The sequence below is a fragment of the Chrysochloris asiatica genome, unplaced genomic scaffold (assembly GCF_000296735.1).
Source record: "Chrysochloris asiatica unplaced genomic scaffold, ChrAsi1.0 scaffold00041, whole genome shotgun sequence".
NCBI classification, from domain to species: Eukaryota; Metazoa; Chordata; class Mammalia; order Afrosoricida; family Chrysochloridae; genus Chrysochloris; species Chrysochloris asiatica.
This window is the reverse complement of record NW_006408559.1, coordinates 18730862-18745379: the sequence shown is the minus strand read 5'-3', so window position 1 is coordinate 18745379 and position 14518 is coordinate 18730862.

The following is a 14518-nucleotide window of genomic DNA, read 5'->3' as shown; positions in this document are numbered from 1 at the left end:
CTGTCTAGAGTTTCAGAGAAGCAGCTGGTGGGTTTGAACTGCCGACTTTGCCATTCAAACCAACCTTGCGGTCCAGTACTTATCCTACAGTGCCACACCAGTGGTAGCTTTAAATAAACAGAAGGAAAAAGGAGAAAAAAAAACCACTTTGATACTGGGTCGCACTGTAGAAGGATCAGCACTGGACTGCTAACCACAAGGTCAGCAGTTCAAACCCGCCAGGTACTCTACAGAGACAGGTGAGGCTTTCTGCTCCCACAAAGATTTATCACCTCAGCACCCTTCACAGGGTCGCTGTGAGTTAGAACCGACTTCATGGCAGTGAGCCTGAGTTTTGGGTTTTGTTTTTTTTTCTTTGAGACTACAAAAACGTATACTTAAATTTGAAAGAAAAATAAATAGTTGTGGTAATAGTCTTTTAATAACATGTCTCTGTTTCTGCCTAGTATAACACTGTTTGTTACAAAACATGTCCCATGATTCCAGAATGCCACCTTTTGAGAGCACTATTCATTCAGGATAAAGTTACCAAAACTGATGAGTATTAAGACAAACCCTTCAGTTCCTTCTGTATCTGTGATAAATTAAACATGAGCATCTTATGCTAACAAGTACTATTTTCTGTGCTTTATTGAACATTGCCAACATTTTTGAAAAAATATCTTAGTAATCATATGTTATGCTTTCCAAGATTTCTCGAAAATAATTAAAATACAAGCGCACCCAAATCACAATAGATTTCATTTACAGCTTTACAGTTTAGAAGGCTAAGCATCATTCTCAAACATAGCAATTTAGATGGGGCACCGTATTTTAACCCCAAACTATAAATATGCACAGGAACATAAGCAAACAGCTAGTAATGGAGCTTTGTAGATGAACAGGAGTTCTTCCTGTCTCACGGGCAGGTGTCTACACATATAGAATGAGCCCTAGTGGCAGAGTAAGGAGCTCCGGTAGCATAGTGGTTACGAATCGGGCTGCGAACCGCAAGGTCAGCAGTTCGAAACTACCAGCTGCTCTGCAGGAGAAAGATGAGGCTTTCTGCTCCCGTAAAGATTTACAGCCTCGGAAACCCTGTACATGGTCGCTATGAGTCGGAACCGACTCCACGGCATATAACAACAACAACAGTGGCCCCGTGGGTTGGATGCTGGGCAGCAAACTGAAAGGTCTGCAGTTGGAACCGAGCAGCCACCCTGCAGGAGAAAGATTTAGTCTCATATATCATAGGGAGCATCTCTACTGTGCCCCACAGGGTCCATCATGGATCAGAACCCAACTGCTCAGAACTCCTGGGAGAAACCTGAACCCGTGTGCACAATGAAGTCTCTGAGGTTCGAAGAGTGGCAGGGAGCACAACTCAGCCTTCAGAGCAGTGTCCAGACATCGGGCTGTGAGGACCCTGGGCGATACGTCCCCCTGCCCGAGATGTGTCCTAGTGAAAATCCCACACCTCCACTGACCGAAATCTCAAGAGTCTCATTAAGCCTAAAATGGTGTTTGGTCACCTTTACCAGGAGTGCACAAAGGAGCTTCCAGGGACAAAGTGTTGCTGACTACAAGTGTCTTAGAGCAATTCTAAAATTAAATGTCTAAGTAGATTGTTGTTGTTAAGTGTGGGTCTGACTCATATAGCAACACTATCTAGGGTTTCCTAGGAGTGGCTGGTGAGTTTGAACCACCGACCTTCTGGCCAAGTGCTTATCCTAGGGAGCCACAGCAGGACTGGAGCACATGTATACTTAGAACAATAACACAACAGAAAAATCCCAGCTGCCAACCCAATTCGGCAGAGCGGACCCGCACCATAGATTCCCAAAGCTGTGAAGCTTGACGGAAACAGCGTTCTCCTGACGAGTGGCTGCTGGGTTTGAACCATGGACCTTTAGGTTTGCTGCCGGATGTATGAAGGGGCTTACACACGTCCACAGAACAATTCACTATCTTTCAGCTCCATTTTCCACGAACTTGAAAACTTTTCAAATATACATGTATCTATTTATTTTAAAAGGTTAAAAAGCACTGGTCTCCGAACCCCAAGATCAGCATTTCAAACCCACCATCCACCCCTCAGAAATCCTACAGAGGGTCGCCATGGAAATGCCGGGACAGCCAGCACTTCACAGCAACAACAACACAGGTGTGTACCATAGCTGCTCAAGTCACACACTGAGCAGTGTTGTCTAACACATCCTCATTATGACTGGAATTATCTTAGCATCCACTATATCTAACCTCAAATCCGAAATCTGCAGAGTGGATGGGCAAAACCACCTGCTTCTTTCTATAGAAGCGGCCTGCACTATGGTTACGGGTACAATGGAAATGTATGCAGGGCATCAGGGTGCCCGACACGACCAGCTGCCATAAAACAGACTTACCTAGGACAAAAAGAGACTCTCTTAAAACCTCTGCCAGAAGGCTGTGCTCACATCAGGGTCTGCGTTTCAAAATGTTCTTCTTCAGAGGAAAGAGGCTCAAAGAGAACTGTTGGTAGTCATACCAAAGAATCAGAGCCCAAACTCACGAAAACATCAGCCAGCATGTAGGGGACAGATCTGATTCCGTCACATGAGAAGGAAACTGAGACGTCAGTGACCTACTGACCATCTTGTAGTCTGTCAAAGCTGCTGCTCCGTACACAGTAGCCTGCCCCTCGGAACAGTGCAGATGGATTGGCGGCAGCAGAAAGCTGTCCGTCCTGCAGACCACCACCAGAGCTGAATGGCTACAACATAGTACTTGTCCCAGACACCCCACAACCACCAAGACGGAGCGCAGTTCTACTCCAACCCATGTGGGGTTGCTGAGTTGGGATGAAATGACTGTGCTCTGTACGGTTTCCAGTGGCTGATTTTTTGGAAGTACATCTCCAGGTCTTTCTTCTGAGGAAGCTCATCATGATCAACTGGAACCACTTTCAGTAAACAGTCTGGTGAGTTAACAGTTTGCACCACACACATAGAAAAATTAGTGCATTTAAGTTATGGTGTTGGAGAAGAATATTGAAAGTGCCATGGGCTTCCAAAAAAACCAATAGATCTGTGTTGGAAGAAGTGCTGCCAGAGTGCTCCTTGGAAGCCAAGATGGCCAAACTTCGTCTCTCATACTTCGGATATATTGTCAGAAGGATATCATGTTGGTAAAGTGGAGGGTAGGAGAAAAAGAGGAAGACCCCCAGCATCATGGATCAGCACAGTGACGGCAGCAATAGGCTTGTATATCAACAATTGTGAGGCTGGCCCAGGCCTGGGCAGTATTTCATTCTCTATGGCAGAATAGGGTCGCCATGAGTTGGTCCTGACTTGGTGGCACCTAACCACCACCACACAGTTTGTAGCGTAGCCTTGCTAAAGGATCAAAATCTCTCTGCGGAAGACCCCAGTCAGGTGTGTGACTGAAATGTATACCAGGTGCCTCCCGTCCACCCGCCACCGAGGTATTGAGCGCCGTCAAAACCGGGCAGCTAGCTGAAACCTGCCATCGACTTCCTCGTCAACGCTTCACAAATATCTGAGCGCCTCTACATTTGTGGGCTGTGGCGCTCTCCGGTCACCTGTGGGGCTCTGCAAGAGAACAGCTCTCTATTCTAGGATAAACAATGAGACAAACCTTCAAATCCAGGAGAGACCCCCAGCCACTGTACAGACATGTCTTGGAGACGTGTGCACGAGGGGCTTCAAAAAGCTCTTGTTACAACTGAATTCAAAGTTAATGGATTTTTTTTCCCCAACTTTTTAAAGGCTCCTTGTAAAACAGATTGAAACCCCCCCCCCCAAAAAAAAAACAAAAACAGTTAAGTATAAAATAAGAGGGAGCAAGACAGTCCTGGTGTGGTACTGCAGGAGAACGCACTAGCCTGCAAGGTCACTTTGAACCACAGGTCGGTGGTTCAAACCTGCCAGCCACTCCTCGGAAAACCTATACAGGGTTGCTATGAGTCGCAGCCAACTCAACAACAACAATTACAGCACATAGCGAGCCCCGCTGGCACTCTGGGTTTTGCATTAGGCAACGAACTGCAAAGTCAGCAGTTCAAACCCACCAGTGGCTCCTCACAAGAAAGATGACGTTGTCTGTTCCCCTAAGACACAGTCTCAGAAACCCCATGTAGGATTGCTGAGTCCAAACCAACTCAATGGCATTAAGTTTGATTTCTTTATTTATTTATTTTTGTCCTGGGGTAGGGGAGGGGTTGGGGGGTTATATTGCAGCACAAAAGGTGCCCTGGTGGCACAATGCTTAAGCATTCGGCTACTAAACTGAAAGATTGGTCATTGAAACCCACCAGAGGCTGGCAATCTGCTCCCGTAAATGTCAGTCTCAGAAGTCCTGACGGGGCAGTTCCTCTCTGTCCTATGGGATTGCTGTGAGTCAGAAATGACTCCGTGGAAACCAACAACATATCACACCCCAGAAATCAAGATTAACTATAAAAAGCGAGCTATAAAAGAGCCATCTTCTCAGATCACTTTTACATCACTGCATTTGCATCACAAGAATTAAACTCTCATTAATTTCAAGCTCAATAATTATCACACTCTCTCTGCAGACTGCCCATGATGAAAACTCAGGGAAAACTACTTGCAGAAGACTGAAACCTTTTTCAATCCTAAGTTTACAGGAAGAAACACGTTGTGCTGAAAATAGAAACCAGGAGGCATAATGAAGGAGATGTAGCCCTTTCCAAATTGCTTTCTCAGTAACAACGTCACATTGGTGTAATTTTTTGGTCTGGTTACTTTCTTCCAGCAGTGTCTCTGAGATCTATCTGTGCTGTGTACATCCGTGGATGGTGCTCTGATCCCTAAATAGGATTTCTTTGTAGTCATACAACACACTGTTTGTTTATCCATTCTCCACAGGTAGAACCTTGGGTGGGCTCCAAATTCTGGCTCTCTATGGAGAATTGCCATGGACATTCTTCCCCAAGCCCCCTTGTACAAATCCATGTTTCTTTGTGCTGGATAAACACTTAGGATTGGAGCATGCCTAATTTATCAGAAAGCATCCAGGGGGTCCCCCAAAAGGGTCGTATCATTTTCCATTCTCAGCAGCCATGCAGACGTGGCTACCCACTAAGCCTGGCGTTGCCTGCAATGCCTGTGGGCATGCGGGACATTTCATTCTGGTTTTAATTTGCATTATGTTGATGAATTACAACATTGAATGTTTTTTCTCCTGATTGGCCATGTTTATGGAGAAAAGACCCATTTTCAAAGACAGAGACCATTTATTAAGTCTTCAACAAGTGTAACACAAGATAAAGTGAAACAGAACCCCACAGTGAGAGAAATCATCGATATGAGGCTAGGATACATTTCCAAAGTTCCACTTCCACGTGGTGACCTTTTATAGGGCCCAGGAAATAAAGGAATCTCCTCCCACAGCCATGACAGATGGCAGTAGCCCTGAGTCACATGGCCATGCTGGGGTCAGGAGGCAGGGAGGGCTCTCTTGCAAATAAGAAAGTTTACAGACTGTCTCTGAGGCTCTCAGAGCTTGACATCACAATTAGGTGACCATTAGGGGGTGTGCCCCCCAAACTAGCTGTTAAACACACTGTTTCTAACTCTGGCAGCAGTGCATGAGGTATTCAACAGAAACTGGCACCTGAACACTTAAACCTAGGCACAGGATAGACATAAGCTCTACCTGGCTACAGCTGTTTGCAGGTAAAAGCCTCCAGGTTTCATGCTCTACAGCAGCAGACTGGAGTGTTGGAGCGGCGCTGCGGCTGAATGCGCTGGACTGCAAGGTCAGTTTGAACCACAAGGTTGGTGGTTCAAGCTCACCAGCTGCTCTTTGAAAACCCTATACAGGGTCGCTGTTAGTCAGAACCGACTGGAGGGTGCTTAATCTCAGCACGGTAGCCGACCACCTATCTTTATGAACTGTCCAGTGTTTTAGCCATTTTATTGTGGTACTACATTATTTATAATCAATTCTTTACTTAAATCTGGATACAAGTATGTCGTCGAATATATATAGATGTGTTTTCTCCCAATCTATGACTTTGCTCTTAATGATCTTACATTTTAATGTGATTTTTTTTCTACAGAGGAGAAGTTAATCTTAAAAGAAAATCAAACATATTTGATGAAGTTCATCCTTTTCTTCTTCTTCTTCTTCTTTCATGTGGTTAATACTATTTGGGTCTTCCCATGAAAATTTTGCCTAGTCCAAAGTTGAAACAGCATTGAGTCATATACACGGAGGCTTCAAAAGTTACCGGAATAACGAATGTTTACGCAAACTTTCTGCAGACCCTATCCTGGTATGGTGCTGTAAGATAAGTATTGGACTGCAAGGTCAGTGGTTCAAACTCACCAGCAGCTCCTCAAAAACCCTGTGAATGTGATGAGGTTCCATCACTATGCGTTGGAACCAACTTGACATCACTTCACATGGATTCTTTTAGAAACTTCATGGGAGTTTGAGGTTTTACATGTAGGTCTGCTTGTTAGCTAGAATTTATCTTTGTGTGTGCAATGAGATAAGAGGCAAGTTTTTGTTTTCCATATGGATAGCAACTTTTTGGTCCAGGAGTTGAAACAGCTTTCCCTCTTTCATTAGTTCCTTTTGTAAAAATTAACTGACCATACATGACAGGGCTTTAAAAGGTTTGTGGGGAAAATCTATTCTCTTTTACTTCCATTTTTCTACGATCTGTTTGCAGTCCTCTCATATACGGCCCTAGTTCTGCAGTGTATTCAATTGCTTTGGTCTGTTTGTCTGTCCTCACACCATCCCATACTGTCCTAACTCATGGGTTAGGTGGTAGTGATGGCGTTTGTGTGCCGTGGAGTCGGTTCTGACTCACAGCAACCTTGTATAGGGTTTCCAAGGCTGTAAATCTTTATGGGCGCAGAAAGCCTCATCTTTCTCCCACGCAATGGATGGTAGTTTCAAACTACTATCCATGAGATTAGCAGCCTGACACGTAACCACTACACTACCAGAAAGCTCCTTATACAGGGTTAGAGTAACCTTGTATTAAGGGGTCTTAGCTACGGCCCACCAGAGATGATGGGCAAACATGGGTGGAAAAGGATTCTGTCTCTAGTCTTTTCACCTTCTCTGATGCCAACATTAACAAATATGAATAAACCTAGAGGAAAAGTCTGTTGCACAAGACCTTTTAAAGTGTTGAAGAGCGAAGATGTCAGCTTGAGGACTAAGGTGCGCCTGACCCAAGCCATGGTATTTTCAGTAACCTCATATGCATGTGAAAGCTGGACAGTGAATAAGGAAGATTGTAGAAGAATTGATGCCTTTGAGTTATGGTGTTGGAGGAGAGTATTGAAAGTGCCATGGGCTGCCAAAAGAACCAACAGATCTGTGTTGGAAGAAGTGCAGCCAGAGTTCTCCTTGGAGGCCAAGATGGCCAAATTTTGTCTCTCATACCTCAGACATATTGTCAGGAGGGACCAGTCACTAAAGAAGTATATCATGGTTGATAAGGTGGAGGGTCAGAGAAAAAGAGCAAGCCCCCCAGCGAGATGGACTGGCCAAGTGGCAGCACCTTTGGGCTCAAGCATGGTAACCTAGTGAGGTTGGCCCAGGATCGGGCAGTGTTTCATTCTGCTGCGCATAAGGTCACTATGAGTTGGTACTGACTCGACGGCACGTAACAACAAGAGGGCAGAAGCAATGAGGCCCGAATTTGAATCTTGTCTCATAGGACAGACTGATGCTCTTTACTCATTTCTCCCCGCTAAGAAAATGGGGATATGGGGATCAAGTTCATCTCTTCACAGAATTTTTCAGAGGTTTAATAAAATATGATGTTGGCATTTTAAATCCATCATACTTGATCTGGACACATAAACCCATCTTCAGAAGCAGTGAGAGAAAGGGCTTTGCAGAAATTCAAGACAGACAGACAATTTGGAGTGCCTGCCTTATTATTATCTTTTGTTGTTGTTGCTTTTCATATTAAGAATGTCTCTCAATTTTCAGTCAAGCAATAGTCAGATCTATAAAGGGAACAGTAACGCTAAGGAGGTTCATACATCTTCGAACAATCAGCCATCTGAAATCAGAAAGACAGCATTTCCCAAGGACAACATTCAGAAGGGTTGGGAGAGGAGGAGGAACGGAAACCGGAAACACAGAGGAAGTGGGACGACAGATGTACCAGAGGGCACTGGAACCAATGAGATGAAACACAACACAGATACGTTGGTAGAATGGAAAACTGATGATGTGCTCTGCAAACGCTCATCCACTTTGCAGTAAATAATTAAAGGCATGTATACAATCAATCATTTATAACTCATTATTGGCTCTTGCTTCCAGCCTGGTGCTCTATTGTCGTATCCACACGCATTGCTAATCACTGATGAATGCTTTCGTCATGCAATGGCTATACATGTTCATTGTCTTCTGCTCATGCTGACAAAAGATAAGACTGTCGTCACTAGCACACACACCCTTTAGATGTTTACTCTGGTTTCCCCACTCCTCAGCGTCTAACATGAAGCAACTAAGCACAACTTTATCGGGTGGGAACAGACCAAGGTTACTGAGAGCATTTTCCCAATGGGTTCCCTCTTTCATTGGTATGTAATTAACCCCACATTGAGAATCCTATTGCGACTTCTTCTGCAGTAGCAAATTAAACATTTGACTTGCAGACTATTATATGTTGCTGAGAAATTGAGGATCTTGTCACTGGAAATGGGTAGGTGACGTTCTGAGTGAGAATGAGGAGTTTCCACTACAGAAGCGGTCAGGGAAGCTAGAAGATGTTCCCTGGGAGAAAGCACTCTCTATTTCAAAGATCCCACCATAATTTTCTGCACAAAATTCATCAAAATCTAGTAAGGCAGTCTCAGAAACGAGATCATCACCTGATTCAAAATCTACTGGCTGGGAAGGACCCTAACGGCATCGTAAGGCATCATTTTAAACATCCTAGAACATTCAGCTACAGCTTGTTAAGGTGAGTTAGCACACAATTTACCTTTGCAGTGGGGCCAGCTGATTTCTTTTAAAATACAATACTTCACATTGTCTCGTTTCCTAATAAAACAGCACCCAAGAATACAGGGTATGGTGCTGTAGGATCAGAACTGGACTGCGAACCACAAGGTGGGCAGTTCAAACCCACTAGCTGTTCCATACAAGCCCTATACAGGGTCACTAATGAGTTGGAACCAACTCGAATGGCCCTTAACAACAACATACCATTATTCCCTAAAAATGACATCAAAATAATCCTTTTGATAACTTGGAAATAAAAACTCCTTTCATGATCACACAAAATTAAAATCGAAGAACGCCTGTTGCTGTGTACCATCAAGTCAGTGCCCAAAATCCATCGGGATTTCAACAGCAGTAGAGTAGCTGCTGGGGGCTAAGTGTGCCGAAGAGATGCCTCCACGTCCCGGCAATCTGGTAGTGGGTTTCTGAGGAGTAGCTGGCGGGTCTGAGCAGTCCAAGTGGTTAACAGTCCGTCCAGTGCTTGTCCTACAGCTACAACAGGAACCCTGTGGTGTGTAATCCAATGCATAACCCACTGTAACATCGGGCTCGCTAAGAAGTTTAGCACCCACGAAAGGAACTCTTTTAATAAAAGAGTCAAAATTCAGCAAAGTCAGTGGCTACCTGTAATGATCACATTCTCCTCCACAGTAAATGAGATTCCCAACAAACAAGAGAATACTTAGGAAGCCCATTGTGCAACCCTAACCAACGGTTATGCACACAACAAAAGACAACTACTCAATTTTAAATCCCCATCAGATTCCAGGAGCATCTAAAAATGTTGGGGAAGGTGACTATGGAGCTTAAGGGACTGAAAGGGACTCCGAGCCTGTAGTGCTGAGCTTACAGATGAAGTCTGAACCCACAACGCCAGGGGAAATGGGAGTGATTCAACTGCATTACAGGGAGATGGGCACCATTCACCCGCCCAGCCCAAACCCTGGACTTTCACTGGGCTCAGCCACCAGCCACCAAAGGCTCTGCCCCATCACCGCTGGACTTCAGTCTTCATTTGTGAAATGAACTCAACAACTGGTAACGCTCCTCCTTCCCAATTAAATATCATTTGGTCTCTGAAGAAATGCTCCCTGTAGTTAACTGCCTTCCCGTCAGTTCTGACTCACAGCGCCCCTGTATAGGGTTTCTGAGGCTCTTAAATCTTCACGGGAGCAGAAAGCCTCATCTTTCTCCTGCAGAGCAGATGATGAGTCGAACTATGGACCTTGTGGTAGTTCCCATGTTTATCATACGGAGCCACCACGCTTCAATTACGTAACAATGGAATTTCATAAAGGAAGGGAGTCCACTTGAATAACCGGGCTTTCCACAGTGTGATGAGAAACAGGAGTTCACCAAGGCTTGTCTTGTGTTTTAAATAAAGCCTGCAACCTGTGACTCTATAGTTAACTATTTAAGGTTTAGAAAACACACTCATGTGTCCAGAGCCCATCCAGGGAAACTGTGTATTGCTTTGAAGGATTTCACATCCTTTATAAACTGCTCTGAGTCCCTGAGTCACTGCTACACTATTAACCAAAAAGGTGGTGGTTCGAGGATGTGGTGCTGTAAGACAGAGCACTGGAAGTCAAGGTCCATTTGAACTGCAAAGTCGGCAGTTCAAACCCACCATAATCCCCTCCTTGGAAACCCTATACAGGGTCGCTATGAGTTGCAACCAACTCAACAGCACTTAACAACAACAACAACACAGGTGTCTTGGAGTACAAGGTTAGCAGTCTACTGTCAAAAAATTAGTCACTGGAAACTCCGGCACACTGAGTATCTTCTGACACACGTGGGACCAGCGTGAGTTGGCAAATACTCAGTGGAGACAGATCGTCTTTTGGTTTTATGATTCATTCACTAAGACAACGGCAAGACTTATAAAAAGGGGACTAGACTCTTAAGTTCTCCCCCTAACCAAATGCACCTCTTAAGCATGGAATAGATTCCAATGTACTTCAATATTTACAAAGTACTAAAAATAGAAGATATTCTTCCTCATTTAAAGTTTTACACATTGTTTAGCTTTTAATAAATGTTGAAGGCATTTGACCCAAGGTTCACGGCTCTGAACCAGTTCACCCATAATTACAAAAATATGGCACCAAACCATCATCCCAAATCCATGTTCTCAGAGACTCAGACACCATACACACAGCCATAGGGTTTCTTAGGGCTGGAGTTGTTGTTAAGTGTCATCGAGTTGGTTCCGACGCATAGCAACTCTGTAGAGGGTTTCCAAGTAGCAGCTTGTGATTCACACTGTCCAGGGTTGTTGTTGTTAGCTATCATCGAGTAGGTACCAACTCATAGCAACCCTATGTACAACAGAACGAAACACTGCCCGATCCTGGGCCAACCTCACAATTGTTGCTAGGCTTGAGCCCACAGATACTGCCACTTTGCCAATCCATCTCACTGGAGGTCTTCCTCTTTTTCTCTGACCCTCCACCTTACCAAATATGACATCCTTCTCCAGGGACTGGTCCCTACTGACAATATGTTCAAAGAATGATAGACAAAGTCTGGCCATCCTGGCCTCCAAGGAGCACTCTGGCTACACTTCTTCCAACACAGATCTATATGTTCTTTTGGCAGCCCATGGCACTTTCAATATTCTCCTCCAACACCATAACTCACAGGCATCAACTGCTGTCCAGGATTAGCAGGTTACAATACAGGATTAGAAAAAACTCAGGGTACAGGAGTTCTAGTCAGCTGCTTATAAACTCAAACAAGATACACCACCCCACCTCAGCCTGAAGGCACTAGCTGTAGGTCAGCAAAGTAGTCTCCCCCGCCACATAATTGCCTGAAGACACCCCACTCTACAAGCAAGCTTTGTGCCCAAAGTCACTCAGCTTTACTTGCTCTGAGGGCTGGGAAGGCCACGACTGTCTAGTGCTCTGACATTTGGTTCCACTACTGCTGTTTCTCTTCTGCCATTCGTCCACTGTCCCTGAGTCTAGAAGGTTCCATGCACAGCGGAATCACATCACCCTATCAGTACCTTCTCTCACCTTCTCTTACAAACAGGGCAGACACGTTGCTTGGTGGCAGTTACAGACTATGGATAGAAGAGACACTAGATAATTCACTACACTCAACAATCAACATTTTAACAACACCTCCAGGTGATTCTTATAAATGTGTACTAAAGAAATGCACCAGGAGGTGAAACTGGAATGAACCGGTTTGAAGCTCGGCAAGAATCTGGCCAAGAATTTTCACCAATGGAATCTCTGAAAACTTTCTCGCTCACTACTTTCACAATCCTAGCTGTCAGATCAGTTATTCATTATCCCATCAGGGTGACCTTGGAGAGTCCAAAATAAGATGAGTTAAAGTGCCTAACTATCACTCAAGAGAAAAGATGCCATTTCAATGAATAACCACAAATAGGTATGAACAGAGATTAGTTCCACATTATTGACTTAATCTAAGATTGGTAAGGGAGATTGAAACCAAATTTAGTGAGGTGCTTATTTGTCCCATTCCAATGAATTGTGAGCTTCCTGTAGTTGGGGGCATTCCACTTTACAATAGCAGGGTCTTACTGCATGTTTGCTCTTAAAAAACGACCCTGAAATCTGTCCTTAAGTAAAAGTGATTTCACAAACATGTGATATTGACAGATGTAAAAGAGTCTGCAAATTCTGTGCAAATCTGAAAGGTGTTTTTATAACTGCTTAAAATATGAGCTCTTAGAATAAGCTAATCTAAGTCATGCACTTCTTTCTTCTGAGCAGAGTTCAGTTGTGCTGACCATAAATCTGATGACTCTTGAGCTGAACCACATTTTCAAACATGCAGCAGGTTTTACAGAAAATCCATCACTTTGAGGTCACTGTATTATTGATGCTTCCAGGGATTCAGCTAAAAACCAGAGACCTTGTATCTACAGAAAGAAACGCTGCCAGACCGAACGCCACATTCCGTGTGGTGGACACTGTGTCCATCCAGCTCAGGGAGGTATTTCCTCATTTTCACTGACTCTCCACTTGACCTCACACCACGTGGTTTTCTAGAGCCATGGGTCATCCTATTGCAATTTCTAAATTCGGGTGGTGGTGGTGGTTTATATGGTGTGAAGTCCATTCCAACTCATGGCAACCCTACATAGGATTTCAGAGGCTGTAAGGCTTTACGGCCACCACTCGTCTGTCAGTGTGTCATACTGTGGTGGCTTGTGGGTTGCTGTGATTCTGGAAGCTATGCCACCAGTATTTTAAATACCAGCAGGGTCACCCATGGTGGACAGGTTCCAGACAAGCTTCCAGACAAAGACAGACTAGGAAGAAGGAGTGATGAACTAGATGAACTACTTCTGAATATTTAGACACTGGAAACCTTAGGAATGGCAGAGAAACACTGTCAGACATAGTGCCATAAACGAGCCCCTCAGGCTGGAAGGCACTCAAAATGCGACTGGAAAAGAGCTACCTCCTCAAAGTAGAGTTGACCGTGATGACGAAAAAGAGTCAAGCTCGTGGGAGTAAAGCCCACGGGACCTTCATTTGCTGACGGTGGAAAACTCAGAATGATGAGAAACAGCTGTAAACATCCATTTAATAATCAGAACATGGAATGTACTAAGTATGAATTCAGGAAAACTGGAAATTGTCAAAAATGAAATGGAAGGCATAAACATCAATATCTGAGGCATTAGTGAGCTAGTATTGGACCTTTTGAATCTGACAACCACAAGGTTTACTATACCAGGAATGGTAAACTGAAGAGGAATGGTGTTGCAGACATCATTAAAAAGAACATATCCAGATCAGTCATGAGGTACAACGCTGCCTGTGATAGGGCAATATACACACTGCCTGACCCAAGCTATGGTATTCTCAATAACCTCATATGCATGTGAAAGCTGGATAGTGAATAAGGAATATCATAGAAGAATTGAAGCTTTTAAGTTATGGTACTGGAGGAGAATATTGAAAGTGCCATGGGCTGCCAAAAGAACAAACAGATCTGTGTTGGAAAAAGTGCAGCCAAAGTGCTCCTTGGAGGCCACGATGGCCAAACAGCATCTCTCATACTTCAGACATATTGTCAGGAGGGGCCAGTTGCTGGAGAAGGAATCATGCTTGGTAAGGTGGAGGGTCAGAGAAAAAGAGGAAGACCCCCAGCGAGATGGATTGGCAAAGTGGCAGTATCAATGGGCTCAAACTTGGCAACAATTGTGAGGTTGGCCTAGGTTCAGGCAGTGTTTCGTTCTGTTGTGCATAGGGCCACTGTGAACGGGTATCAACTTGATGGCACCTAACAACAACAAGAGGGAAGCCCAGTTAATACCACTATTATTCAAATTTACGCACCGACCACTAAAGCCAGTGAGGATAAAGCAGAAAATTCTACCAACTTATTCAATCTGAAATTGATCAAATACGAAATCAAGATGTACTGATTATTACTTTGGTGATTGGAATGCAAATATTGGGAACAAAGAGGAAGGATCAGTAGTTAGAAAATATGGCCTTGGTGATAGAAATGATGCTAGAGATGGCACGAT